This window comes from Myotis yumanensis, unplaced genomic scaffold (genome assembly GCF_028538775.1).
Source record: "Myotis yumanensis isolate MYYU_CA2020_CCGP unplaced genomic scaffold, mMyoYum1.0.hap1 SCAF_11, whole genome shotgun sequence".
Lineage (NCBI taxonomy): Eukaryota > Metazoa > Chordata > Mammalia > Chiroptera > Vespertilionidae > Myotis > Myotis yumanensis.
Window position 1 is genome coordinate 57,628,655 of NW_027223762.1, and position 11,741 is coordinate 57,640,395.

General features: G+C 49.9%; 1 long non-coding RNA gene across 1 annotated transcript; it reads left to right on the plus strand.

The window, feature by feature from the left end:
* Nucleotides 1-2,630: 2,630 nt before the first annotated feature.
* Nucleotides 2,631-9,159, plus strand: LOC139019515 (uncharacterized). Its single transcript, XR_011473118.1, has 3 exons — nucleotides 2,631-2,697; nucleotides 4,663-4,805; nucleotides 8,988-9,159. It is a non-coding gene; the product is annotated as an uncharacterized lncRNA (long non-coding RNA).
* Nucleotides 9,160-11,741: the final 2,582 nt, after the last annotated feature.

An 11,741-nucleotide genomic window follows, 5' to 3' on the forward strand; every position in this document is an offset into this window, starting at 1 on the left:
CCAGCTGTGTTTCAGTTCTCACCAACCAGCGTCCTCTTCATGGGCCTCTGAGTGCCATGGTGTTCTGTTTTCTGCGCTTCGGTGGCAATTTCGCCATTTGAAATGGCCCCAAAATGGAGTGCTGAAGTGCTGTCTAGTGTTCCCAAGTGCAATGCTGCACTTGGGCCTCATGGGGAATATTCGAGTGGCACACAAGGGTCATTCGGGCCCAGGTATGGTGCTGTTGGCTCTGAGTGTATTACACGAGGCATCTTTACGTCTTGATCAGATGACACATTGTGACCAGAGACTCCCAGGAACCGGTGGGAACAGGTTCAGTACTCACTCATTCAGGGTTGGCGTGGTTGGGTAGAACATTATACTGTGAATCACGAGAATTGGCTGAGCTATTGTTATCCTTTAAAAAATCCACAGCAACAGAGGAGGAAACAGGCTCAGGGAGATTAAACAACTTGTTCAAGGTCAATGCTCCTAGTTAGTGACACAGGCAGGATTTGAATCCAAGTCTTGCCTCAACCCAGAGGCGTGACCACATGAAGCCTTCCTTCCCACAGCCCTGATTTAACATGTGCTGTGGGGCTGTAAACTCAGCTGCCTGCAGTGGCCGGGCAGGTCCAGCAGGTGGGGAAGGAGAGTCAGCGATAGACCAGGCCCTGGTGGAGAATACACCCAGCTAGAGGCTGTCAGCTGGGAGGCAGGATGGACTCCCAGGTCTTCCTTCTTTATGCTTTCTTTTTTTTTTTTTCTTTCCTGAGAAGAAGATATCTGAATGTTGATGGGTACCTTAAAATTTTGGAATGCTGATACACTAATTATTTTTTTGTTTTGTTTGTGTTTTTTATTAATCTGCTTTTTTGGGCGGGACAGAGGACTGGGAGGACCTGGAAACATATTTGAGGCCGGGGACCCTTAAATCTAACCTGCGAGTATTCACAGGACTCCAATGGAGACTCTTTTTATCTTGTTCTGTTTCTTCTTGATGTTATTTTATTTTTTTAGTTGACTTTTTTGGAGAGACGTTAATTAATAAAACCATACACACTTTAAAATGAAAAAGAATAGAACAAAATAAGTAAATGTCAAAAAGTTTTTAAAAGCTGTGTGGGCCAAACTTCACACACCTGTGTTCACATTGAGTCCATGAGCCTCTGGTCATATGAGCTTTGTCGTTATGAATCTTCCCCAAGGAATCCCAGTTGGGTGATGATGATGATGATGATGACAATAATTTAAGTGGATTTAGGTAACACTCCAGAATCTTCTATTTTGTGTATCTCAGTAGTTGCAATTAGAAATGGGCTTGGAATTGGGGAGAAGAGCTGGATATAGACATAGAGTCTTAGAGCAGAAATGTTCTGATTCAGTGTTTAAATGTTTGAATCAAAGAACCTTTTATCCAAGTAGGCAGATGTGCCAAAGCCTCACGTAGAAAGGACTTTTATAAGGATGCTCTGTTGTAGTGATGTCGGAGCCTGCCTGTCCTCCTCCCCCAGTACACAGTGGGGCACCTGGGGTAGCCTCCTAGAACCCCAATGAACACAGTTTGAAAACCGCTGATTTTGTTCAACCATTCATTAACACATGAAAAAAATTGAGGCCCAGAGAGGTTGCAGTTTTGATTAAGGTTGCACAACGGGGACAGAGCCTGCGAGTGCGCCTCAGCCCTTGGCCTTGTGTTTCTCCAACCCCAGGGCCAATTTCCTGCACCAGCAGCTGAAGGGGGAGCAGGAGGAGCTGCAGTCCCACACTAAAAAGCTTCAAACCTCCCTGAAGGACACCCAGCTGGAGGTGTATCGCTGGCAGGCCCAGTATGAAGGGCTGAAGGGCCAGCAGGAGGAGCTGCAGACCCACAGCAAGAAGCTTCAGAGCTCCCTGAATGATATGCAGCTGGAGGTGCACCACTGGAAGGCCCGGTATGAGGAGCTGAAAGGGAAGCAAGAGGAGAAGTACACAGTCACCAAGAAACTGAAGACCCAGGTCAATGAGCTGCTCACAGACAACAAGGAGCTGCTCACAGACAACAAGGAGCTGCACACAGACAACAAGGAGCTGCTCACCTACAATGAGGAGCTGCTCACAGACAACAGGGAGCTGCTCACAGACAACGAGGAGCTGCTCACAGACAACAAGGAGCTGCTCACAGACTACAAGGAGCTACAAATGTCCCTAAAGGACACACAGCGGGAAGTGAACCACTGGCAGGCCCGGTACGAGGAGCTGAGAGGGGAGCAAGAGGAGATGTACACAATCACCAAGGAGCTGCAGACCCACGTCAAGGAGCTGCTCACAGACTACAAGGAGCTGCTCACAGACTACAAGGAGCTAAAAATGTCCCTGAAGGACACGCAGCGTGAAATGAACCACTGGCAGGGCCAGTACGAGGGGCTGAAGGCTGAGCAAGAGGCGCTGTACGCCCACACCAAAGAGCTGCAGACCCACAGCAAGGAGCTGCTCACAGAAAACCAGGAGCTGCAAACCACCCTGAAGGACATGCAGCTGGAGGTGTACCGCTGGCAGGGCCGGTACGAGGAGCTGAAGGGGGAGCAGGAGGAGCTGCAGACGCACAACAAGAAGCTGCAAACCTCCCTGAAGGACACCCAGCTGGAGGTGAACTGCTGGCAGGACCAGTGCAACTGGCTGAGGGAGGAGCTCCAGAGCAGGGACATCTCGCTGACCGAGCTGGACAACCACTGCCAGGTGAGGCCTGGGCTGCAGGGCTCCAGGACCCTGGGTGGGCCTGCTCTCTGGGCTGACGCCTTGAGCTTAACCAGGTGGGAATGGGTCCTCATTGGCATCTCTGCTCAAAGGGTGTGTGTGAATGTCACACAGAGGCAGAGAGGAAGCCAGAGGCAGTTGACTGGGACGAACACCAGGACTGGCAGGGGTGTGCTACAGAACTCCTTTCACCTGATCTTTGCTTTTTGCAGGGTCGGGGCGGTGCATGGGAGCATCCAAATACCATTTTATCTCCATCCTCTTGGCTGAGCACTCTGCTCTCTGTGTCATCTCATTTAATTCTCGCAATGATCTTGTGAGCTGGGGTTCCCATCCTTGTCCCTCTGAAGTAGCAGGTTGGAACCCGGTTTGTCTGAAGCCAAAGCTTGGGACTTCCTGCTACACCAACCGAGATGATATTCTAGAGCAGGAGCTGGCCAGCCTCAGCCCAAAATTCAGGTCCAGCTTCACGCCTGTTTGTGTACGGCTGTGAACCAAGAATAGCTTTCACAGTTTTGAATGGTTGGGGAAAATCAAAAGTAGGATAATATTTGGGGGCAAGTGAAAGTGACATGAAATGTAAATGTTGGTGTCACGAGTAAAGATTTTTGGTTTGTTTTTTTTAAACAGCCACACCCATGCATGTGCATTGTTTCTCTGGCTCCTTTCCTGCTGTAATAAGTGTTGAACAGTTGCAACAGAAACCACTGTCGGCCTGGAAAGCCTAACATATTTAGTACCTCGCTCTTTACAGGAAGAGCACACCAACCCTGCCTACAGCAGAGATGTGCAATAGGAATATAATGCAGGCCACCACATGTAACACTCAACTTTCTAGTAGCCATATTAAAAAAGTAAAAGGAATCAGGTGAGATTAATGTAGGGGTCTGTTTTATTTAACCCTTATATCTAAAATATCACATGTAACCCCAAAAGCTTATTAATAAGATTTTTAAAAATAATATGATTTTTTATTGATTTTTTGAGAGAAACATCCATCAGCTGCCTCCTGCATGCCCTGTACTGGGGAATGGAGCCAGCAACCCAGGCATGCGCCTTGATCGGTGTGGGGTGCGGCTACAGTGTTTGGACATGTTCAAGCCTTGGACTGATAAAAGGGCACAGTCCTCTCATTGCCACATGCAAGGCCCAGCTTGGAGGGCGGAGCCTTCCCAGCACAATTATAGCCAACAGCTATAGCGGGAAGCTTGAACCTATGGTCCAAACACGTGGCCACACATGCCTGAGTGATAGAGTTCAGGTGCATGTAGCTGAGTAGGACTGAAACCCACAAGAATGTTGTAAACATCGTGATCACGCCCTTACTTTGCCTCGTGGCATCTGCTATAAAATAAAGACACGGCTTGTGGGCACTGGCGCTCTTTGTCAGAGAAGCAGCATCCCACTGAGACCCAGCTTTCATTCTCTTGCTGTCTTTTCTTAATCTTTCACCGCCCCCTCTCAGGGTCACTGAACCAGGCTGAGCTGGCATGGCACATAAGGCACCCGAGGGCTGAGCATGCCATGGCCGTGCCGGCTTGCCACAGATCAGGAATTACACTGGTGATTTCTTGGTGAATGGGACACTCAACCTACTGAGCCACACACACCGGGCAGCTTATTAATGAGATACTTTACATTATTTTTAATTGTTATTAAGTCCTCAGAACCTATTATATATTTTGCACTTATACCTCAGCTCAGACTAGCTGTATTTTCAGTGCTCAGCAGCCACACGTGGCCAGTGGCTGCATGATTGAATGGTGCAGTGGCAGAAGGCTTGGCCATCCCCATGGCACTGGCCGTATTGGTCATGCCAGCTGAGGTAGATAATACCAAAATGACCATCTTTGTGCACATGGCCTTTTTCTCCTTTTGGAAGTAGATTCCCAGCAGTGGAACCACGGGAGCGTGTGGTGTTTGAGACATTGTCCATCTGTGTTTTAGCTGCTCTCCCGCCGCCTCAAGGGCAACTTGGAAGGAGAAAACCGTCACCTGCAGAGCCAAAACCAAAGTTTGGAAGAGCAGAACCAGAGGCTTCTCCAGGAGGACATGGAGAACAAGGACCAGCATCAGGAGGAGCAGCGGCAGTACGTGTGAGGGGTGTGGGCTGACGGACGCCCGTCAACAGAGGGGTCGTGGCTTCCAGCTCCATGACTAGACCGCGCCATTCTGGGCAGCAGAAAACCCCCTGGGCGCATTGGTGTCCCAGGCAAGGGGACAGACCATCTTACCAGCACATACTTCTCTCGTTTTCCCGGGAATGGTTCTAGATTTCTGCAAATAGGAATGGTTGGCTTTGTTGGCTTTTCAAGAGATACTTTCCCCTGCCAGATGCTTCTTAATCTGCTTTTGGGATCAATTTCACTTTGAAAAATACAACAGTGATAAAGAGAGGTTCCTAGGGAAGGACTTCAGATCACAGGCTGTGCCCTTTCTGTGTCGGTTTTTCCCTTAATGGGTTGCAGAGTGGGTTGTTGGTGCACAGTGGCTGTCCTCCCTCTGCCCACATTGCCTTTGCTGACAGTCCTGGCCCTGTGAGATACACAGAACCAGTTACCTGCTCTTCAGGAGCCAGTAGGAGTGATGGGATTTGAGCAGAGCTGTGTGCACACAGACAGATGTTGAGGAGCTCCATGGAGGTAGAAGGAAGCATGATGGTGAGAGTTGGAGTTCTGCTGCTGACATGGATGAGGAGAAGGCTAGCCAGTAGGTGTGTTGGGGCGGGGGGGTGGGGGGGACGTGAAGGTGGAGCTTGGCGTGGTGTGGGTGCAGAGAAGGTGCAGGGAGTGGCAGGAGGGGAGCTGGAGGAGGCAGCGCTCAGCCGTGGAAGGCTGCCATGCCCGGCTAATGAGTCGGATTCACTGGGAAGTGGGTGATTAAGGGATGCTGGTGTACAGGGCCTAGGAAGCTGCCAGAAATGAGGGCAGGAGGAAGAACCTTGGTGCTGGAAACCTTGTGGTTTGGAAGTCAAGTCATCTGAGACGCATCTTGTGGGTCCAGGGTGGTCTTCACCCCTCGGTGCTGTGCTGCTGGGACTGTCCTTCCTTGTGATTGGGAATGGCTGGCCAGTGTGGGACAGAGGGACATGGCCACAGTGACCAAGGGGCGCTGTCCCAGATCCCTGGGGTGACAATGCTGCTCACTGTTCTCCCAGATTCGTCTGCTCATCTACAGGGGGCTTGACACCTACCAACAATGGTTGACATGGGAAACCGCACTATAGTTTTGGGGTAGAAGTGAGAGTTTGTAGCCTGAAGTGGGCTCTCTATGATGCAGCTGCTAAAAATTATCAGCAGAGCTTGCTGCAAACTAGATGAGTGGGGACCTGGTACCCTGGGGATGATCTGATGATGGTTTTGCATTAGAAAGTTTCTGTAGGAGGCAAGGGAGTGGGCAGGCTTCCTGAGCCTGCTCCAACTGGAGTCTTCCCCAGCCCTGGGATAGCTGGGCCATGAGTTTGCGGGGCTGTTGGATGGTATGGGAACAGAATAACATAGAATAGAAGAACAGAGGCTGAGCCGAGGGCGCTGAGAGCAGAGCAGGTCAGTGGCCAGGAACTCAGTGGTTTGCAAGCGATCGTTTTCATGGGTGCTCACTTTGCCATGAACTCCCGGAAAAGCCCTTTGATTGGGGGTGGGGAGCTGGGCACCTTCTTGAATGAAGGAGCTGAGCACCTGTCTAGATGCTGAGGACTCGTTTTCAAGCAGGGAAAGCAGGGGTCTGAGCTGTCAAGGCCATATGGGTGAGAAGACGCAGGAACAGGACAGGAGACAGCGGCCCAGTGGGAGGCACTGTATAGCGATCACTGCGTGCATGGCTCCTAGACAGACAACAGGAAAGCATGCTATGCCCTCTGCTTCAGGAAGGACAGGCTCCCTCTCCCAGGAACAGGGGTGCCCTCTGGCAGCCCAAGGTTTAAGAGGTGTCTCTCTGGTCCTTTCTGTGTTTTTAAAAATGTGAACTGACTTCCCACATTTAGGACTTAAGAGAATTTGCTTCGGAGCCGGGGCTTCTGGATCCTTTTGGAAAAGCAGTCAGAAGCTCCGCCTCATGGAGAGCGGCCCTCCGTTTGCAGGCCCCGAGTTAGGTCCCAGGTGGCACCAAGCGCTCAGCCTCGCCGCAGCCCCCACTCCTCCCTCAGGTCCTTCCAGGCCCCTTTGCTCCTTATCTTCTCTGTCTGGCCCCCAAAAGGCTTTGAGTTTGCTTCACTAGAAGTGTTAGCAGGAGCCCAACATTGGAGTGGGTCCAGGTTGGAGGTCTGACTTTGCTATACTGACCTTTTTAACCTGATGCCCATCTAACTCAGTGAGGGCAGACCCTTCCCCACCACTAAAGGTTAGTCTGCACCCACAGGAGCTAGCCCTGCCCTGGGTCTGACCTGAGTGCCCAACCTCCTAAGGTGACCTGGCCAGAACCCTCAGGGTTCCCAGCTTGAGTTTCAGATGGTTCAGGGTCTCTCTCCTGAGGTGACGCACAGCCTGATTCTAGGTGTTCAGCCGTCTCCTCGATGTGTTAGGCTCCTGGACTCACGTCACATGCTTCCATCCCCATATTCCCAACTCCGGGGTCATGGTGGTCATGAGCACCGTGATGTCTGAGTCCCAGAAACACACTGGCTCCTTCTGGGCCAGGTCCCAGGCGGGGTTGATGAGTCAATTTATGTGTTTTATTTTAAAAAACACACTGTTTTTCTCTCTCCTCTGTTAGAGACAAATTAAATGCCTTACAGAGACAAAATGAAAAATTGGAATAGAAAATCATAGATCAGCGCAAGTTCCATGATCCAGTGCCAAAGAAGTGAGTTGATTTAAGCATCAGTAGCTTACACACAGGACAGAAAGCTTGCTTTTTCACGAGTAGGGGAAGCTGTTGCATCTAGAGCAGTGGCCAGTTTGTTGGGCCTGTACCTTCTGCTGTATGGCAGCTGCTCTGTGTGCAGGTCCCTCCCAGCATGGAAAGAATTTAGAGTTTCTTTCGGTCCCGCCCTCCGTACTCAGGGTTATCCTATGAGGGATGGTGAATGCCAGCTGGCCAGGAGCCTGCTTAAGGGCAGAGTCTGTGCTTTTAGAGCCACTAAAGCAGGCATATCAGGTTTTGTCTCAAGTTTGCGGGACCTAGAAAATCATGTTTCTGTTTTGGGAAGGAAGCTTGGGGCAGACGCCTGGACCAGCACCCCTGTCTTCAAGCACCGGAAACTTTTGTTCTGACCACCATTCCTCTGGGTTCACTGGACCCCCCATGGCAGGTTCACAAACACGTTCCCTACCCCAAAGAACAGCAGCCCTGGTGGTGGGCCATTTTTGCCCCTGAGACTGCTGGCCTCCGTCCAGCAGGGCTCCCCCTGGGCCCAGGCCTGAGCCCAAGAGCAGGGCCTTCCCATTGTCCTGTCCCAGCCCAGCCTTGAGGTGAAATCACCATGAATCTGGCAGGGCCTCTGTGTAGAAATCACAGGACCACAGAATTTCAGAACCTCCACCTGACCCTTCTGTTGACAGGGAAATTGAGGCACCGATGAGGAAATTGAGTGGCTTGTGTAAGCACAGTGCTGTTTCGAGGCAGAGCCAGGGCCAGAACCCAGCTGTGGTCCTTGTTGTATTAGAATGCTTCATTTTCTGTTAGCTGCAATGTATTGCCCTTTAAATTCACTGTTTTCATTTATTTACTTATTTTTCTAATCCTCACCTGAGGATATTTTTCCATTGATTTTTAGAGAGAGTAGAAGGGAGAGAAGGAGGTTACAGTGGTGGGAGAGAGAGAGAGAGAGAGAGTGAGAGAGAGGAAGAAGTAGAGAGAAAGGGAGAGAGAGAGACATCGATGTGAGAGAGACACATCAGTTGGTTTCCATCTGCCAAGGGCAGCTGTCAGGTGCGAGGGGGGTGGGGGATTACAGTCTGAACAAGGGCCTGGCCTCAGAGGAGGACACAGCTGGCCTGTGAGTGGCCGAAGAGCGCAGGCTGGGGTCGCTGGTTGGCAGGGCCTCCTGGCTGGCAATGGTGTAGACACAGGTAATCCTGTGGATGCAGGTAATCTTCCAGCTGGAAAACAGTGATGTGGGCGGAGAGGCATGGGAAGATTCTTGGGGATTTAGCAGTGGGCAGAAGAGAGACCACTGATATGGAGTCAGTGGCTTTGGGCAGGTCACTCGCTGTAGCTGAGACTCTGTAGAATGGAGATAAATACTAGCTATGGCCACCTCCCAGCAGGCTTGTGAGGACAAAAGAGAAGTGAGATGTTTTAAGGATACAAACCCAAGATGCTTTGCTTAACAGGTCCCTTTCTCCCCCCACCCCTGCGGCTTCCAGAAGACAGGAGGGAGAAGAAGGTAGTTTCCCGAGGAAGCAGGCTGGAGCAAGGTGGGCGCACTGGACCACATGGACCAGAGCATCTGCCGTTGAGAGCTCGAATCCAGAACCGGAGGGCTTGGGTCCAAATCTTGGCTCTTCTGATTAGAGCTATTAAATTGAGATAATCATCTACCCTCTTTAAGCCTCAGTGTCACCCTCTTTTTTCATTTCTTTTTCTAAAGTTTTGTTGTTAGTATATAAGAAGGCAATGGATTTTTGCACATAGATTTTGCATCCTGTAACTTGACTGTATTATTGTTTTTCACAGGTTTTTGGTGGAATCTTTAGAGTTTTCTATATATGGAATCATGGCATCCACAACAAGTCACAGTTGACTTCTTTCTTCCCTATTTGGATGCCTTTTATTTCTTTCTCTTGCCTTATTGCTCTGGCGAGACCTTCCAGCACTACAGGTATCTAATCTAATAAAAGGGAAACATGCAAATCGACCATACCTTCACTATGCCCCAAGCCACACCCACCAGTCAAACAGAGCAACTATATGCAAATTAACCCAATGAAGATGGCGGCCAGCAGCCATGGAGTTGGAGCAAGTAGGAGGCTTGGTTGCACTGGCGATGGAGGAAGCTAAGCTTCCCGCCTGCCCTGGCTGGCTGTGGCCTCCGCAAAAGGCAACAAAGTCTTAATTATAGAAGGTAAATAAATCCCAGATACCTGCTTCCAGCCAGCCTCCACTGGAAGCTTGTGTGGCCAGCCTGAAAACAGTCATTAGTCCCTCACCCAAGCTGGCAGGCACCCCAGTGGGGACCCCCACCCTAAAGGGACTGTGGCCAGCCTACAAACAGCCATCAGCCCCTTACCCAGGCTGGCACACCCTCAGGGGGTGAGGGTCCCTGCTGGGGGTCTTGGCCAGCCCGCAAACAGCCATCAGCCCCTCACTCAGGCTGGCCACACCCTCAAGGGGTGAGGGTCCCTGCTGGGGGGGCTTGACCAGCTTGCAAACAGCCCTCATCCCCTCACCCAAGCTGCCTAGACACCCCAGCAGGGACCCCCACCCTGAAGGGGCTATGGCCAGCCTGCAAACAGCCATCAGCCACTCACCCAGGCTGGCTAGGCATCCCGACATCTTTATTTCTTCTTCATATTTAAAGGATAATTTTGCTGAATATATTACTTGTGTGTGGTAATTTCTCTCTTTCAGACATTTGAATATTTAATTTCACACTCTTCCGGCCTGTAGAGTTTCTGCTGAAAAGTCTGATGAATTTCTGATGGGTTTGCCTTTGTAGGTCATGTCCTTCTTCCCCCTGGCTGCTTTGAGAATTTTTCCTTTTTCGTTCTTTTTTAAAAAAATATATATTTTATTGATTTTTTACAGAGAGGAAGGGAGAGAGATAGAGAGTTAGAAACATCGATGAGAGAGAAACATCGATCAGCCGCCTCCTGCACATCTCCCACTGGGGATGTGCCCGCAACCCAGGTACATGCCCTTGACCGGAATTGAACCTGGGACCTTTCAGTCCGCAGGCTGACGCTATATCCACTGAGCCAAACCGGTTTCGGCTTTCATTAATTCTTGAGAGCTTCAATACCAAGTGCCTTGGAGAAGGCCTCTTTGGCTTGAGGTGACTAGGTGTTCTGTTTGCTTCTTGGATGGGAGCATCTAGTTCTTTTCTAGATTTGGAAAGTTCTCATAAACTATTTGTTTGAATAGACTCTCTGTACCCTGCTTCCTCTCATCCTCCTCTAGAATGCCTAAAATTCAAATATTGCTTTTTCTGATGGAGTCAGATAGGTCTTCTAGAGCTTTCATTTTTCTTTTGCTCAGGTCTCTCTCTTCTTCCTTCTGCATCATTTCTTGATTCCTCTTGGATATCACTAATTCTTTCCTCCTCCTGGTTGGTTCTGTACTCTACGCTCAGTAGTTCATGTTTAATGTCTTTAAGTGCATGCTTCATTTCCAAAATTGCTGATCAGTTCTTTTTTAAAGTTTCAGTCTATTTAGTAAAGTTCTTGTTTTGTTCAGTGATTTGTTTTCTGAGTGCTCTGCATTTCCTGTCAGTATTACCTCACACCTTGTTGAGTATTTTCAGAATTGCAATCGTGAAATCTCTGCCATTTATATCACATATTTCCATGTATTCCAGCTTGCTTTCTGGGGATTTTTCATTTTCTTTCTTATCATCCTCATTTCTGTGGCTCTCCATGGTATTGCTGTCCTTCTTTGCTTACTCATTTATCTCTGAAGAGGTCTTCCTATTATTTTCCAGTAGAAAGCCCTGAATCGTAAGACTTTTTACCTCTTTGGTCTCCCAGTCTTGAACTTCCGTCGCTTCTGTAATTCAGCTGGGCTGCTTGTGGGTGCAGTTTGTTTTGCTCTTACCATAATAGTGGCCTCTGACCTCCGTGGGGTTCCACCCCAACCACCCCTCCTGGAGATCAGTCACAGAGGGAAACAGCGATTCTACTGCAACAGCTCTAGGTTTACAGATAATATGCTCCTGGATCCGACTCCAAGGGCAAGAGGCAAGTTTCAGGAGTCCAAGGTGGTGCAGGGCTCTGTGGTTCTGTTTCTTTGTCTGACACACCACCCTCGGCCCAACAGTGGAGAGCTGCACAGCAGAACCCCATGAAAGTGCTCTGTCAGGCGTCTGCTGGCACAATCAGTTTGCTTTCTCGCCACTCTCTCTTTGGGCTACCCCCACTCACCCCTGCCCT